We start from the raw sequence: 17,886 nt of genomic DNA, 5'->3' as shown, positions 1-17,886 counted from the left end.
CGGGGACACTGTCTCTTTGTCTCTGGCTACTTCCTTGAGAGCTAAGCAGTTTACAGCAGAAGCATTTTCCCTTTTTGTTTCCTTTGTTGGCAGGCAAACATCACGTGTGCCCCTTGTGTGTGCAGGTGAAACTATATATATGTTTGTGTGTGTGTCTGTTTTCCCTGCAAAAACAATGCACTACGACGACAGCATCAACATGCATAAAATACATTTTCATTCGCATTTTATTTGCTTTAAGCTGCAACTTTACACACAAAGCCAACAAAGTGGCAGCCGCCTGCCCATCTGTGTGTGTATGCATGAGACCGGATATAGCCACGGATATCGAAAAGTTGTTCATGGCACTCTCTCCACTCTCCACTCTCCACTTTACTCTCGAAAAAAGTCATAAAACAGAATATTGTTTTTACAAAATGACAGCAGGTGGAAATTAAGTTCTTGACTTTTATGTTCACCGCAAGTTCCGAATTATTGATATGGCCTTTGCTAACCGAGTTTTTCCCTCCAGGTAAAACAAGGCAAAAGGTGCGATTTGGTTTAACGATGTGAGAGAGCTGAAAGTGACAGTTGTTTAAGGAATTGCATTTGGGGAATAGTTTTTAGAGAGATTTTACTGCAATTTTTGGTTTCTTTCTGCTCAGGAACCAGAGTTAATCATTTAACTTCCTTCTCACTACAAAATTAGCTTGTTAAATTTAATACAAGATCTTCTTTTGTGTTTTTCAACATTGTAATTCCTTCATCGCTGGTTTTGTATGGGGGAAAAACTAATTAGCTTTTGGTGGCGTTGACACATCATTCCGCTTTGTAATCTCATCAGTATTCGAGGCAAGTTTTGACTCTCGTAATCACATTAAAAGTATGTCACACTTCAATTACTGTCAGCGACTGTATTTTGTTATTAATTTTAAACCATTTGTTGCTCTCCTCGAAGGCAGTTTCCCTCTTGGATGATATGGAACTGGTGATGAGTGAGTCTCGTTCTGGGACAGCTGACAAACACATGCGAACGTGTGCAAGGGTCGCCGTCGCCACACGTTTTGCATTTGGAATGCTCTTCCCTTCGACTTGGGTGTATTTTCTTTCACATTCCGGGTTTTGGTGTATGGGGGCAGCCGTGGAAAATTGGAAAAAGTCAGCATGTGGTTTGCGTCAGTGTGTCTGGCATGAAGTTTTTCGCTTTATGTTTCTGCCACGACACGACACGACCTCAAGCTGTGCGCCTGCGCTCTGAGCAGCCACCAATGGACTGGCTTAATTCATTTGTAAACGTCTTCAGGTCATGTGACACATGTGTCGAGGGATTAGGGATGGGAGCGGGAGATATTAACCTAAATAAGTCTGGGGATAAAGGGGGAAGACTAGATGATTAGGGGATTGATTATCCTCTTTAGCTATTTAAAATCATAAGAACCTTTGATTTCTTAGACTATAATGTTGTAAAAAGTACTTTTTGTAATACATAAACAAGTTTAACATATTATTAAGAAAAGTATTTAGTCTGAAATTATAATAAACTTTCTTATAAATTAATTCCAAGACATAATATAAATATATTTAATCCTGAGATAAAACATTCCTTAGAGAAAATATAAATATAACCAACAACTATCGCCTCCCACTCACCCATCCCTAGTAACTCCAAAAGACCGTTAACCAGCAGGCGGTAGTACCTGGTGCCAGCGGGCGCTGAGCTAGAAGGAGGAGCTCGAAAAGTGTCGCTGCATACGCCCCTTGACACTTTATTTTCGGTATTATTCTTCCTAGACTCTCCGGGTCGCGTGAATTCTGGGTAATTACAATTTATGGTGACGCAGTTTCTCAAGCGGTTCCATTTTCCATTCTCATTTCGATTTCCATTACCATTTTGTATGGCTGAAGTGGCACCCGCAGTGCGTGTTTGTATTGCTTTTGAATCGAAACTCGATTGCGAAACAAAGGTGGCACTTGAGAGGGTTTCCTTCTGCGCCGTTCCAGTTGCCTTCCCCGAACCAATAAGTAATAGTTGCGCTTTGTTCTTCAGTTTGGCCACAAAAGGTTCTCTCGAGTGCACCTTGCCATTAGTTTTCCTTTTCGATAACAGTAGAGTAGAGTTAGCTCTCAGACATTGTGTCTGCCTTGGCAGATAGATCATTAAGTATATGGCAGATGAAGGAGGGTTCTGTTTCCATAAGATGTTACATCATCATGCGGGCGGGCGGGCAGTTGTCTATAATTCCCTTGGACAAGCAATTAAAAGAACGAAGAATTCGCTATGCATTTTCTGGCGGCGTAACGCTTCAGTGGATTAAATTAAATTCCAAACGAAGGGGAGACCTTCACCCCCGACTTGCCATGGGAATGAAATTCACACATACAACTCAATTAAGTTGGTTGCAGAGCGAAAAACTTAATTTAAGGCTTAATTGCAGCATAAATATCAGCGGGGGGGAGGCTAACAAAAAAATATATATATGTTTATGGGGGCTTTTGTGTGAAATCAATTTTTAGCCTCCGTTTGATCCTTGAAGCATATGCCCCGCCGCCAATTGATAAGCAATTTTCCAATTTGCCTACAATTTCCATTTTAATAGAAAAATCCCACGCAGCATAAAAAAAGAACTTCACACAAATGCCAAATATGATGAAACGTCCGCTGTTAACCGAAAAGTGGGCGTGTGCTCAGCTATGTATAAAACCAAATTCAATATAAAAATTCAAATCATTCAATTATCTGTGGCTCAGCCGGGGAAGTGAGGAAGCGGAGAAGAGCTTTCCGATGGAAGCGCAAAAGCTGAATCAATTTGGCAATTGAATTTCACGGCAAGTTAGGGTCCCTCTCGCCGCTACTCGGCATTCGACTTAAACAAGTAAAATAAATGGCATTTATCAGAAACAAATCAAATTTCCGCTTGTAATGTAAGCAAAAACGAGGAAAAGATACAAGAAAGATAAACAGAAGATGGCGAAACGAAGGCAATGGTAGGAGGGGCATGGGCATCCTTTAAGGATATGAGATGATAGATAAATTTAGGGAATATTGCTCCTAACCAGATGTTTCCCATTTGTGTTTCCTTTAAATTTTCCTCCCAAAAGAAAAATATGGAAAAAAGGATTGTCAAAAGGATAATCAAATGATTGGGAAAACCTAGAAAACTGATGAGCTAAGCTTTGGGGATTTTCAGCCAACAACCATGAAATGCAAAATCCGTTTTGCCAACTTTTATTCCATTAAATTCTTTGCGAGAACTTTTTCAATAAGTATTTTTTTTTTAACATATATATATTTTTTGGCAAATCAACTCAACGGATTTTTTCACCTGGGCCAACATTTTTTCCATTTCGCGTATTCCATTTCAATTTACAGCCATTAAATCAGCGCTGACTGCAGAATATATATAGCTATCTATATATAGACACGGGTTATATGCTGCTAAACAATGCTCTAAATAAACAATAAAATGGATGGCATATAAAAAGGATAGGGATTGCATGGCGGTGGATGGAAAATCACGAAAAATCCATGCGAGTTTCAATTTTCTATAGTCGGGTTTTTATATATTTTTCGTTCTTCTTTTTTATTAGCCCTTTTTATACGTGTGCACGTATTTTGGCGCGTATCTATGAGATACGAGATACCAATTTGGAAGCTGGTATTGGATTACATGACAACGACTTGCCCTTGGTGTGCTGTTAATGAGTTCAACTCTCGCCTCGATGACTTTTGGTTGCACAGGAAGAAATTAAAAGGTATTAATTATGAAAACATAAATTTAACCTTTAAATTGATTTTGGGATTTTTCAGGGAATATTATACCCTTGCAGGGTATTATAATTTTAGTCAAAAGTGTGTTACATAGTGAAAGAGTCATTTCCGACCCTATAAATCATATATATTCTTGATCAGCACAAAAAGCGGAGTCGATTTAGCCATGTTTAGAAGAAAAACATTTTTCCTCATTTTTTTTTGTATTTTTGGGGTCTTAAAATGGTTTATTGTCACAGAAAAAATTAGCAAAAATTGTAATATCTTAAAGTTTGAAATTTAGTATGCAGATTTGTTTATCTGGCAAAAACTAGCACAGAAAAACTTTCCGAATTGAATTTGATGCTTTTTTGGCTTAGTTATGATTATTTTTTATAAAAAAATTACCATATAAAATATTTAAAAATATTCATTTAAAGAAAGTGAATATTTTAGATCTTCTTGAGTGGTTTTATGATTTTTGTCAGCGAAGGAGTCGTTTCCGACCCTATAAATCATATATATTCTTGATCAGCACAAAAAGCGGAGTCGATCTAGCCATGTTTAGAAGAAAAACATTTTTCATTTTTTTTTTTTGTATTTTTGGGGTCTTAAAATGTTTTATTGTCACAGAAAAAATTAAGAAAAATTGTAATATCTTAAAATTAGAAATTTTGTATGCAGTTTTGTTACCCTAGAAAAAACAAGCACAGAAAAGCTTTCCGAATCGAATTTGATGCTTTTTTGGCTTAGTTATGATCGATTTTTGATTGAATGAAAGATCCTATGGCAAACTGCAAGGGTATACAAATTTCGGCTTCCCGAAGTTAGTTTCCTTTCTTGTTTTGAACTGAAATAAAATATTTTAAATCGTTAAGTTACTTTTGCGAGGCCTCCCGATAATTTTAAAGTATTTTTGTAATTTTTGTTTGGATTATTATTAAAATTCCTATTTGGAAAATTATTTCTTAAGATTATAAAACTTTAATTTAAAATTTGCTAAAGAAATAACATGATTTTGTGTCATTTTAATATTTTGTTATTTATTAAACTACTTATAAAAATATTATAAATTAACATATTCACATAAATCCTTTTATAAATAAATAAACATTTTCTACTCCAAAAATATTCTTAAATCTTAATTCTCTTTGTGTTTATAATTAAGGACTGCTCGTTTCGGGTTTCAACTGTTGCAGCTGCTGGAACCGCCTTCAAGTTGCGGTTGATTCACCTTGTTTATGCAAGGGTCAGGTCAATCTGGAGCTCACAAAACCGCAACATGTTACTCCAGCCTGTGGGTGTGAGCCGCAGGACCGACTACTGTATCTAAATCCGCATCCGTATCTGTATCTGTATCTATATGAGTGCATCTGCATGCCAAACTGTCGGCGTAGAGACGTATCTCAGGGCTGAGCCTCGACTTAATGCGCTTGCATAAACAATGGGCGCCGCCCTCGGGTATCATCTTCATCTCACCGCCGCATCCGTATCTGTTAGTTACGAACTTGTGTCCCTGTAAGCGGATTTGCCTTAATGTTTCTCCCTTTTCCCTTCTTTTTTTTCTGATGTTCACCGACCCCTGAGAAGTATGCAATGCTAAACGATGGCATAATTAGATCAGAGTCGGATTTCAAACTAAATGGTGAGGAATCAGGATTCAAAGGTTGCCTTTAGCATCCAAAATTCGGAAAATAAAATGTTATTAAGTGCGTAAGGGGGATGCCTTTCTTGGTATCTCATCAAAATCAAAATCAAGTTGTCACGACAACTGCTACACATGACTGTTGTTGTCCGCTGAGGATTCGATTGGCAGGACGACCACCAGTTGCATGTCCACTGGAAGCCTGAGTCCAACCCCCTCTCTGTCCATAAAGTCACCCAAAACATTCTGTTCCAAACACGGGGAAATCCAGCGCAGGCGCCTTTGTGGATGCCAAGTTTCGTATTCGTTTACCAAGTTTCATGGCCAGGACTAAAATGCCAGCACACAACGCCAGGATAAACAGTTCCTTGCGCGCTTTCAACTGCAAAGGTTGACCCGAAAAGGCGCCCAAAAGCAAAAGTATCTCAACGCGAGAAATTCCTAAAAGAGAAGACGAAAGCCATAAAAACTTAACAAATCCGCCAGTTTAGCACAAAAGGACGACGCTTAACTTTTAATGACGCGACGGGGTAATTTTATTGCCATGGTCGTGGCCTGATAACAGTGTTAACAAAGTAGCCGCGTCAGCCGACAAAAAGTTGCACACTTTCTCTCACTCCGATTCCGTTGCCATTTTTCGGCGAAATCAAAGGGCAAAATCGTAAAAGGCGGCCAAGTGTTGGAATTTATGAGTTCACAATCGTAATTGAATTTTATGCGAAAACTTGGTGTCGAGTTTTTCTTGGGATTATTGTGGCAATAAAACAAACACGCACGCGAACAAAAGGACCTCCAGTTGTGGTCATAACGAAAATTGCCGCCAAAAAGAAAAAAACAAACAAGAAAATCATTCCAGATAAAGGTGAGAAAATTGCACTTAATATATACCTTTTACGAGTCAATTTTGGGGCTTGATTTTTAAGATCAAAGTACGGACCTTTGTGTCCTTGTTAAACAGTGTCTGTGCGAGAAAAAAAAAGGTCACTGGCCTTGAGGTGAAAGGATTGCATAGGCTCTTGTTTCGCTTCGCTTTCCTTGGTCGTCCTTTCATCTTCTCTATATAATTATTCAAACACCAGGGTCTGCGCTCCCTCTGTTTCGTTCTTTGCCACCTTTTGGCACTTTGGCCCTGCGTTGCACATCAAAATGCATTGCAAACTTTTGCCACGAAAGCTGTTACACTTTCTGGGCCTGTTCTGTTCTGTTCTGCCTTAAAGTTATCAGCGGAAAAGCGTCAGCGGTGGGGGGAAAGCAAATGCTGAGGAATACTTGCTATAGGAATCAACTTTTTTTGGGCATGTCCTCCTTGCTGCTCCCTTCTTGAGGCAGACTTCCTGTTAAGCTGTCAACATGTTTGGAGTGAAGTGTTTCAGCTTTCGCGCAAAAGTTTAAATACTTTGGGGAGTTGAAATGCATGCGAGGTCGCTTGTGAACAATATTCGTGGCTCATAAAAATATGCAAAATAATCCCCGTCCTGTGGTGTGAAATCTCCGACAAGTGTTGCAAGTTTAACACAGTTTTCAAGCCCTGATATAAGAAGTTAATTTGGAGAAGGCTATAAATAAGAAGTGTTTTTGGAGAAGGTAATTAATCAAAGAAGCCTCTTTATAAATTTTTAAAATAGTATATTCGTATTTTAATTTTTTTTCAAAATTTAGTAAAAGCTGCCAAAGTATGCTCTTTTTAAATTATTTTTAACTATATTTAATTAATACTGTATTTCAATTTTAATTACTTTACTTAAATCAAGTTAAGATTTTCCCAATTTAAGGTTTTTCCTTATCAAAAATTCCAATTAGAAAAACATCCCCCGAAGAAAACCATTGTCTAATTTAGGGCACAAGTTTTCCTCAAGAAAACCGCTTTCATTCCCCTTCACAAATCGAATTACTCACCGCAGAGCATACTTTCGGGGTTAAACCCGAGTTAAACGGCATTAAAAAAGTGTAGCGGAAATTAATGAAGATAAGTCCCTGGACAAACTTTGGCTATCTGCGGGATCAAGCTTGAAGCTGTGCCATAAAAAGCGCACTTAAATGCAGTCGCCGTATAAGAGACACAAGGACACAACCGAAAACATTTCCCGAAAAGACTTTTCCGTCGTCGCCAAGGAAATGTCAAGCGGCGGCGGTGGTTTGCTGGCCGCTGTCGCAGTTTCGCATTTCTGAATTCGCAGTCGACACTTCCGCAGCGGCGACAGGTGCTGCCTGTCAGCTGCATTCGAAAACCGCGAATTTTTCACCAGTTTCTCCTGCTTTTCACCGGCATTTCCCTTGCCGCTCTTCTGGCCGTGTCAAGTTAATCAGCGAGCGTGCTCCTTTTTTTTTGCATTTTTTCGGTGGCTTTTCAGGCTTCCATCTCTTTTATATTTTTTTTGGTGGGTTAAAAAAAATTTCACGCTCGCCGCGAAAACTTTTCATTTTAACGGAGCGAGTGAGCCGGCGTTAATAAGGTATACAAAAAAAGAGAAGCATAGGTTGAGGAGGCGAAAAGCCGGAAAAGCGGCCAGAGACAAAAGGGGCTCATAAAAAAGAAATGGAGCTTGTTTGTCTAAGTTAGAGGCTCCCTCGTATTTTGTCTCCCCCTTTTTTGCCATCCGCTGTAAACACTTTTATTTGTTTAAGTTCGCTGCCGTTGCTCTTGGCAGTGACTTTCCTCGAGTAGCTAAAGACAACAACAGAGAGCGGTGTCTAAATGAAAATCCCTCTTTTATTCGCCAGGATACAGGAGGCAGTGTGTGTGGATATGTGTGTGTGTTGTGTTCGTACATGTGCGATAATTCACACACTGCTGGCACAGCAAGCGGTACAGCGAAAGGCTTTTAGGAGTTGTCTCCGCTTTTTCCGCTCTCTTTCACTCCTTTTGCAAAGCAAACTCCTTTGGCACGCCCCCGACGGCGCTACGCCCACCTGCTGTCGTCCCGGTATCGTTGACATTTTCATTCATCGTCTTGGCAACCGTAATTAAAATCGTTTTAATTTACTTTTTGCCTCAAACACTCTGGAAGTGCACTGAGAATTATAGAAATATTTTCAAAATATAAAAATATATTTTCTAAATCTAATCTTTAAACAAGATTAAATTCTCTTTTAAAAACTTTTAAGAATTCAAGGAAATACTGTGAAATTTTAAGATATTTTGGGATTAAAATGGATTTAGTGCCTTTTCAAAAATATAAATATTTTAAAAATAGATTTACTTATATTTTCAAATCTTTTCTTGCTTGTGTTTTTTTTTTTCTTTTTACAATTTAACGTCCCCTTTTAATATTTAAAATACCTTTATATATTATTAACTGATATTAAAATGCATGTTTTTGATTTTTTTTTTACAATTTACTCCTAGGTTCCTTTAAAATCCTTGCCTTAAATTAAGCCAGCTTCCTGTTGAATCAAGTCTATGACGACATCTATATTTTTCTGAATGTAAAGCCCCCCTCCCTATTTCCGTTTCCTGTGGAAAGTGTGTAGCACACTTATCGGGGCTCGTCTGCAGGCTCTCGCGCCTGGTTTATGTTTATCGACTTTTGTTTAGCGGCTGAGGCTGTTGCTTTTTCCACTGCTACTGTTATTATTTCAGTCTCTGCCCGTCGGCGGAATATCCCCTCCACCCCCCGCTAGAGAGCCCCCTTGGCCTCAGCCTGCTCATTATGTGGGCGTGCAAATTGCTGCATATTCATTTACCGTTATCTCTTTCTTGTCAAGTAAAACACACATTTTACTACAACAACAGCTGCTGCCACTTCAACACAGCCTAGCGCTGCCACGCCCCCATATAGCCATCATTCGACGCCCACAAGCCTCGATGTTCTTAATAACATAAACTTCTTTTCTCTCAGCGCCCGAGAGTTGAGTTAATGAAGAATTTCCATGACGATGTCGTTGGCCGTGAGCCAGCCATTACACAGGGAGAAAAGGGTAATTTAGGTGGAAAAGGTGGCTTAAACTAGGAGAAGGTGGTTTAAAATATTTAGTAATATATTTAATATATTAATATATTAGAATGCAAATATTTTTTAGTTTCTTGAATAAAACTTATTAGATAAAGTTTGTAAAATACTTTTAAAGTGAATAGCGTTGAATTATAACTAAAAATAAATAAAATATTTCTTATATTGCATATTATTAGCATAAATTAAATATCTTTTGAAACAATATATATCTTTAAGTAAAATATTAATCTAAAAATCAAAAATCATTCTCCTGAATTAATTAATAAAAAAAATATACAAAATATGAGAAAATTCAAATTAATAATTGCTTACTCATATTACATGTCTCACTTATTTTCCCCTTGTGTAAAAGTATCTATTCGTGTATATCTTTTGATACCACGCCTGCCACCACCTGCCCAGGCTCATTATATACATATATATTGTTGCCTGTCGACGGGGACGTCGTTCCGTCCGTTGGTTGCCTGGGGAACGAACAAAACGTCTAGAAATTTGCCAGTCGAGTTGGCTGGAAGCGTATTAATTTTGCTCATAAAATGATTGCCGATAAGATATGATCTGTGTTTGCCCTGCGACTCATTTTGAGTCGCCATAGAAATTCGTCTGCCTTTTGAAGTTGAGTTGAGTTGTGCACTTGCCGGCAACGAAGGATATACTTTCAAAATGGAAGGAGGAGTGTTAGCTTCGAGGAGTACGAGTTGTATTCACCTTTGGCTTTGTAATGAAAATTCAGCCACGGCATCATCGTCGCAGTAAGCGGCTTAAAATTGCCGAGATGATGTGTGCATATGAGTAAAATCTCCGAGGCTTAGGGGGTCCCGCTATCAAAACACTTGAAAACACTTGGCAGGCCGCCGGCAGGCAGCACTTCTTCATTCTGCAACATTTTTGCTCCAATATGAGATAGGATATGTTGCCAGCAACATGGCTCACACAGAGACACACTCACGCACACCGTGTCCTTCGTGGGCACGTGTCCGTGTGCGATACACCCACACACTGGGAATATTTCGGAACAGGCGCTCAGCGGCGAAAGATGGCGGTTCGAAATGGAAAATACGAAATACGCATCGCCACACAGATACTCACCCAGACACATGCACACACAATGCATAACATAACGCACACAGGCACACACTCGCCGCGCACACCACTAAGCAGGCACACAAAATCGTCCTGGAAGTTGCGAAAGCAGCGAAAACGGCGAAAAAGCCGAGCAAAGTAAGACACTCTTTTGCGAGTTGGACCGAGGGGGGTTATAAGGATGAGGGGCTGGAGTCTGGCTGAACGAGGCCAAACAAAAGCGAGATAAACAAGGAGAACAGCGAAAAACAAACACAGGGAGAAAGTTCGGGATATATAGGATATATAGCTTTAGTAGGACAATAGAAATATGAATAAAAAAGTCATTCTTAAAGTAAATCAGATGAAACTATATACCATTATGTAGAATTTGAAGGGGTTTTACCACACCAATTTATTTTAGAAACAAATTTATTAAATAAACAGTTTTCTCTCAGTGCCTGCACACACACACATGCACAGTAACGTGGTAGACAGACATTGAAACAGTTTTGTATGTGTTTTCTGTTCTTTTTTTCTTGTGTGCCTCATAAAACGGTCGCGGCCTGCAGTTGAGTCCTGTCTTAAGGGGTCGCAGGAGCGGCAGCTTTATGGCCATCACCCCTCTGGCTACAGCCCCTTACCTCCCCCTTGAACCCACACTCCGTTGTTGTTAATTTCGCCACTTTTCGCGCGGGCATAATAAAGTTGATAAAGCAGCCGCAATGCTGCCTTTGAAGAGAGTTCGTATTTGGGCAACGCTAAAAAGTAGGCAATTATATTTTGCATAAAAAGGCTAAAACAGGAAGACTTTAGCAAAAACGACATAAATGTTATATTTAGAATAGTACAAAATATGATCAGAGAATTTATATATTTTTAATAGAATTTTTTAAATATAATAAAAGCTTTTTCTTCACACAATTAAATAGATTTCTTGGTGAGATATTACATTTTAAAATTCATTTCCCTTCCTTTAACCCAAATTTAAACTAAAATATTTCACAGTTAAGACCCACTGAGCCTGTGGAAAACCTCTCAGGAATTTCTCAAGTGGCAAATAGTGTCTCGGCTTAGGGAAGTTAGACTGTACAAGGGTATTCCTTGCTGTGTATGTGGTCTTTACAATAAATCCCCCATTCCTCCTGCATTCCACCATCCTGGTAATGAATGGCAGCAACGGCAACTCCTCAGCTGTCTGTCTTGGTTTCCGTTAAGGCTGCTAAAAAGCGTGTCAAATAACTGGGCCAGCATGCGAGTTGGCAAGTAGATAGGGACATCAGCTGCCTGCCTAAGCGTCGGCCATAAAACAAATGAGCCTTCAACATGAGTTCGTCATTTGTTTGCCACCCTGTGTCGTCGTCGCACTGGGAAATTTTAAGGCGGCAGCTGCCATTTATGAAAAGCCTTTTGCCTTTCGTAGACAAAAATATTTCTTGTGCTCGCATAAACTATGCACTCGAAATTTTGCCGCCTGATTACAGGGCTAACAACAATGGAAATGCCATAAAGGCAGCGAGTGGGTAGAATATATATACTCAGCATATATACGGACTCCAAGAACCCCAAGCCTGTCTGGCCGTAAAATGCAGAAAGTAACACAAAGTAAGAGGACTTGTGTACCTTCGGGATTCGCAGTTCGTGCTAGTCTCACCGCCTTTATGATCCTTGTAATTAATGCATACCTTAAGGATATAATAGGAGCCCTGGTCTGGCCGAAGTCTGGCCAAAGATAAACTCAAACTGAAACTGAAACTGAAGCGGCGTGGGGGAAAACAAAAGAATATCAAAACCGAGTGTGACTGACATTTTAATAACTCGCAACAGTTTTGTGCAGCATTTTTCCTATCCTAGAGAAAATCGAAATTGCCGGGGCTTTTCATTTGCTTTTAGACTGTGTGTGAAAGCCAACTCCTCGACTCTGTGTGCCAAATAGTCAACGAACAATAAGTCTTAAAGTCATGCCAGGACTGCCAAGTCCCCACTTCTTTGCCCTCGTCCCCCTTGAAAGCTGACTGACTTATGCACTATGTTATGCATGCAGTCAAGTTGCCAGCTCGTGTTCCTATCTCTTTGCCAGGCTGGCGGCACACAACAAATGTAACTACGAAATTTAACTAACATTTTTGTGCATCCTGACATTCACACAGGCTGAGTTTTTTGCAGCCTTTTGGAAGCTGTGTGTGTAAGTGTGGATGGCAGCTGACCTTTAAAAGGATTTCATTTTTGAAAGTATTTCCTACAAAGAAAATATTTTGTGAAGCCCAAAAAATATAAAGATTTTAAGATATGCAGGCTTCTTGAGAGAGTTTTCTATTTGTAGTTTAAATCCCTTTTTTCTGTTTTATTTTTTAGTTTTTCTGAATCCTGGAGCCTATGAATATGTGGTATTGCATGTAGATAAAGTGGAATAGGTGACTTTAGAAAGTCCTCTTTGCTGAAAAAATTCATAAAAGCCTTTAAAGTGAAAGTAAGAAAATGTATAGACTTTTTTTAAACAGATTTTGAAACATACATTTAAAGTGAGCATGCAGGGTATACCCGAGTCCTTGCTGTGTTGCTCCTTGCCACATATATATTTGTTTTTTTTTTTTCTAACTCTGCACTGTTGTCCTTCACAGTTGGCTGCATCAGGGCCAGAGTTACTTTCGTTACTCTCGACACTGCAGCAGCAGCAGCAACACAGTTTTTATTTCGTTTCGGAAAACCAGTCCGCCTGCCGACTTCCCGGCCCCAATACGCTTTAATGCAATGACATTAATTTATGAGCTGCTGCCCGAGTTGAAGCCAAGCTCCGTTTCAGCCATTTGAGTCGCTCTCTAACTCATTTATTCACTGGCAAAGCCGGGCTAACGGGGGACCGGAACTGGTTACACGGAGGAGGACTCCTCGGTTTGGCATTCACACGCCTCGTCGCGCTGGCACTTAAGTAATTTCAACTTGCAAACAAACACCCCGGATGTCTAGCTCCCGGAGCGGGAGCCATACCAAATGTCAAAGTAGTTGTTAACATTTCCGCTTTTTCGCACGGCTTTTCTTTGGACCTCTGGTCCCCCTACCCCTCTCAGAACCCTTCTGTATTTTTTGGAGTTGGGAAAAACTTTTGGTTGCAACCAGAAAGCGAATTGCAAGCCACAAGGAATGCAGTCAAGTAAAGCTGCTGGCGAAAAAAGTTTCCCTACGCCCGGACGACACTCTTAAATTACTGACTTAATTATAAAACATGAACGCTGCTGTTGCTGCTGCAACTGGGGGATCTTAGCCCGGCCAGCAGCCTCCGTAAAGTTGGCATTGCCAGTGCCAGTGCAGTTGCCAGTAATTTACATAAATAAGTTGGCGCGGAGTATTAACATGAAGGTTACAAATCGCCCAGATCCTCCAGCTCCGCCTCCACCCATAAAATGTTAAATGGCATTTAAGCTGTTGACTTTTAGATAAAACCGGGTCAACTGTGTGGCTTGACCTGGTGAGGGAGAGAAACTAAAGGAGATACCGGGCCAGGGGTAGTGGGGGAAAAAGAAAGGCTAAAGGGTAGCTCCAATTGTTACATGTCCTTCGCTTTTCCCTCCTCCAAACCCCCTTTGCGACTTACTGTCGCTTCATGTTGACAAGCTTAACAACCGTCAGCTGCAAGTTGCTGCAACTCCTCATCACTGGCTCACACATCAAATCGTGTGCATGTATAGAACCTATCCCACATTCCCCCTGGTGGCTTGACTGCTGAGGTTCTTGAGGTTTTTGGGGTCTGAGGTCCTTGCCACCCGCCGCCAGTCTCATGTGCAACTGACATTTTTCAACAAGCTGTGGGATTTCGCCCGCAACCAGCAGCACATCACATCTACAAACATTGACTTTGACTAGTTCCCTCTGAATTTTTAGGGGGCAGAGCGGCCCGAATGAACACACACTGGGGGAAAGTCAAGGACTTTAATCAAGAATAATGACTTATTTTTTAGAGAGGAACATTACTTTTAATAGTAAGTAAGGTATAACGTTAGAACTTGATAGGAGAGAAATGCAAGCTTAAGATTTTTTACAGATTTTTTATTTCCTTGAAAATAACATTTTATTTATATTATTATAATAATATAAGGAGAGAAATGCAAGCTTAAGATTTTTTTTTAGAGATTTTTGATTTCCTTGAAAATAACATTTTATATAATATACATACCTATATCCTTTGCTTTTTAGTTCCAATAATATTCTTTCCTACCTCTTTCTTATAATTTTTTCCCAGTGACTTCAACTGATAACTCATCAAGTTTCCATATCCTTGCCCAAGCCTGCCAGTGAAGCGTTTTTAATGTGTTTATAAATATGCCGGCCAGACGAAGTCCTTCGTCCTACACACACACACCTCCTACTCCCAGAGGCCTGGCCAAAGTCTAGTTTATAAAACTGTTGTCTCCCCCTTTTGATACGCTCCAAATTGACCCCTTGGCTGTGTGATGTCGTTCATATATCTACCTCTCTAGCTCTCCCAACCAGGATACCGAATCCAGGACATCCTGTGTCACTGGCCCTGGCTGGGGGATTTGTTATGAGCCGAGAGCCGAGTCGAGTCTGTTGGCAGACTAAGCGGAAGCTCTGCTGTGGCTGTTTATCAACAATGCCACGCCTCCTGCGGCTTTCTGGGCTAAATGCTAAATGCGAGAATTAATGCAGGCTCCTGGAGGCGAAGGATGATATTGAAATTAGTTGGCCAGACCACACAGGGGTAGTCGGTGTTGGGTTAGGGCGATAAGGCGTGGCCGGTTTTGGCATTTAATGAAATCGTTAACCCAGACAAATTTGCATAATCGGTTGGTTACTGGGTTTGGGGAAGTATATCCTGACAGGCAATGGTGTTAAATATTTGAACTATGGGCGGATATAATTGCTATTTGATTGCCGAAAGTGAAAGGTGAAGGTGGTTTGGGGGTTAAGGTCAAGGAAAACAGGAAAATAACAAAGAGAGGGAATATATATTAAACAAAGTTTAGCCCAAATATAGATTAATGGTTCAATATATCTTTGGTATGATAAATAATTCTTAGACAAAAATAATAAGTTGAGAAACTGTTTTTCCAGAATACATTCAAAATAAAAAATAATAATAAATAATTAATAAAATAATATAAATAAGAGTTCTTCAACTTTTATATATGTCAGGAAATTATTAAATAAATATATTTAGTTAATTCTGGATTCAATATTAAAAAATTATTAATTTCTCACTTACCGATACTCTTATTTTCGTTTCTTCTTCGTCTTTTGCTTATCAAATTCCATAATAGATTACAAACAGCATACAATTAATTTCGACAACGATTACGATTTTGTTTCTTTCCTTCCTTTCCATTTTGAGGCACTTTTTTAACTCACACACACTTTTCTTTTAACTAATGAAACACTTAAAAAAAAAATTAACAAAATACTTTACACATTTTTCGCATTAATTAGCGAAACACTTAAAAAAAAAAGAACAAAAATACATATTTACTTTATGTATTATTTTATTAATCACTTAAAAAAAAAAATAAAAAATAAAATATAAAAAAAAAAGGGGAAAGGAATGGAAAGCCCGTTAAAACACACGCGAACCGCACATCAATCCATTGCCATTTCTGGCATATTTCATAAGCATTTAACTTTTACATTAGTTTGGTTTATTTACATTTATTGTTTTTAAATATGTTAATTCGAAACACTTAAAGAAAACATTTACTTTTCTAGTTTTTAGAGAGGTTACTCGCCAAGCAAACCACACATGAAAAAATGGGGAGCGGCTGCTGCTCTGCTCTCCGTTGTCTACGGGAGTCACATTTATTAATTGCATTTACTTTTTTAATACTTTATTAAGTGTTCCCACATAAAACAGTAAGTTTTATTAATATAATCGCACTTAAAACGTTTTTTTTAGCGACAGGACGTCTGAATATTCACGATGACTCTTGTTTTTTCTACTTTGCCCTCTCCTTCGCCACTGGAAATCGTTCCAGTATGATCCAATTGGACAATACGTCATAGCGGCTGCGGCTGCTGCGGCCTTCCATGTCCACGGGAGTCTCAACTCTTTTAATCGCAGTTTTAATTGCATTCATTTGATTTGCATTGGTCAAATGCTTTAACAATGGTTATTTGTTGATGACGTAGTTCTGAATTTAGTTTTTACCGAGACATCCGTTTATTTTGGCACTTGCACTTGGGGGAAAGGAGACGCAGCACTTAATTTTTAGTCGAATGTAGAAAAATCCATGTTATTTATGCATTTTTGATTGTTTTCATATAAAATGCACTTAGTTTTATTGATTTGTTTGTTTTTTGGGTATTATCAAACGTTTTTATAGGACGAAAAACGTTTTTTAGCAGCAGCACGCGTCAGTTATTCACTTTACCACTTTGTTTTCCTTTTTCACTTTGCGCTCTCCTTCGCCACTGGAAATCGTTCCACTTTTGCATACTGTACTTACGATCCTGTTGGCCAAGACAATATCGCGGCTGCGGCTCCTGCGGCCTTCCATGTCCACGGGAGTCTCAAGTTTTTTAATCGCAAATTTAAGTTTTAATTTGATTTGCATTAGCTTAATCCGTTAGCAATGGTTATTTTTCGGAAGACACCCGTTTATTTCGGCACCTGTAATTGGAGGAAAGGAGACGCAGCATTTAATTTTCAGTTTACTGTTGAAAATTCCAAGTTTTTTATGAATTTTTTATTGTTTTCACATAAAACGCACTTAGTTTTAATGATTCGTTGGTTTTTTGCCTTTTATTAAACGTTTTTATAGGACGAAAAACGTTTTTTAGCAGCAGCGCGTCAATTTTCACTTTGGCGTGTTCGTTTCTCTTCTTCTTCTTCTGTTTCTTCTGTTTCTTTACGCTCTCTTCGCCAGTGTTACCAGATGAAAATTTTGACTCTCTCCCTAAAAAATCCCAAAAAGCTGAAATTTCTCCCTAAAAAATCTCAAAAAGTTGAAATTTCCCCCTAAAAAATCCAGTAAAGTTTACGCTCTCTTCGCCATTTGCATTGGATCGCATTGGATCGTAAGTGCGGAACTAGTTCCGCAGCCGACAAGAGCAAAGAGAAAAGGAATAAAGAGTAGATCAGAATGGCGAAAGCAAAGTGAAAAAAAGAGATGAGAAAAGGAAGAACGAACTAGTTCCACAGCCGACGAGAGCGAGGAGAAAAGGAAAAAGGAGGAGATAGGAATTTGCGAAGACAAAGTGAAGACAAAGTGAAAACAAAGGTGCGCTGCTGCTGGAAAAAATGTTTATTGTCTGAAAAAAACCCTGTGATAATAATTAAAAAACTGTTATATAAGTTAAACTAACTGCATTCAATGCGGAAGTACTGCAGTAGGCTTTGATAACATGTTTCAATGGGAATTGTGAAATCAAGAATGTGGAAGCAATGTGTGGCAAAGAAAGAGAAGAGAAAAGGGATGAGATGAACAAAGCCGCCAAAAAAAACTGTATTTATTTACAAAAAATATTGACTGAGAATTGTATAGATTTTGGTG

At 39.0% G+C, this 17,886-nt stretch overlaps 1 protein-coding gene across 1 annotated transcript in view; it reads right to left on the bottom strand.

The window, feature by feature from the left end:
* The window catches only part of Egfrap (EGFR adaptor protein), an 88,721-nt gene extending 71,502 nt beyond the window's left edge, over positions 1 to 17,219 (bottom strand). Inside the window, exons 1-3 of the mRNA XM_070284934.1 lie at positions 17,104 to 17,219; positions 16,840 to 17,003; positions 15,609 to 15,779 (exon numbers count right to left, since the gene is read on the bottom strand). The gene's annotated coding sequence lies outside the window, so the exon portion shown is untranslated. The remainder of the gene's footprint in view (positions 1 to 15,608; positions 15,780 to 16,839; positions 17,004 to 17,103) is intronic.
* Positions 17,220 to 17,886: the final 667 nt, after the last annotated feature.

This window comes from Drosophila kikkawai, chromosome 3L, assembly GCF_030179895.1.
Source record: "Drosophila kikkawai strain 14028-0561.14 chromosome 3L, DkikHiC1v2, whole genome shotgun sequence".
Lineage (NCBI taxonomy): Eukaryota > Metazoa > Arthropoda > Insecta > Diptera > Drosophilidae > Drosophila > Drosophila kikkawai.
The sequence above is the reverse complement of the archived record's forward strand: the minus strand, read 5'-3'. Positions and strand labels throughout refer to the sequence as shown.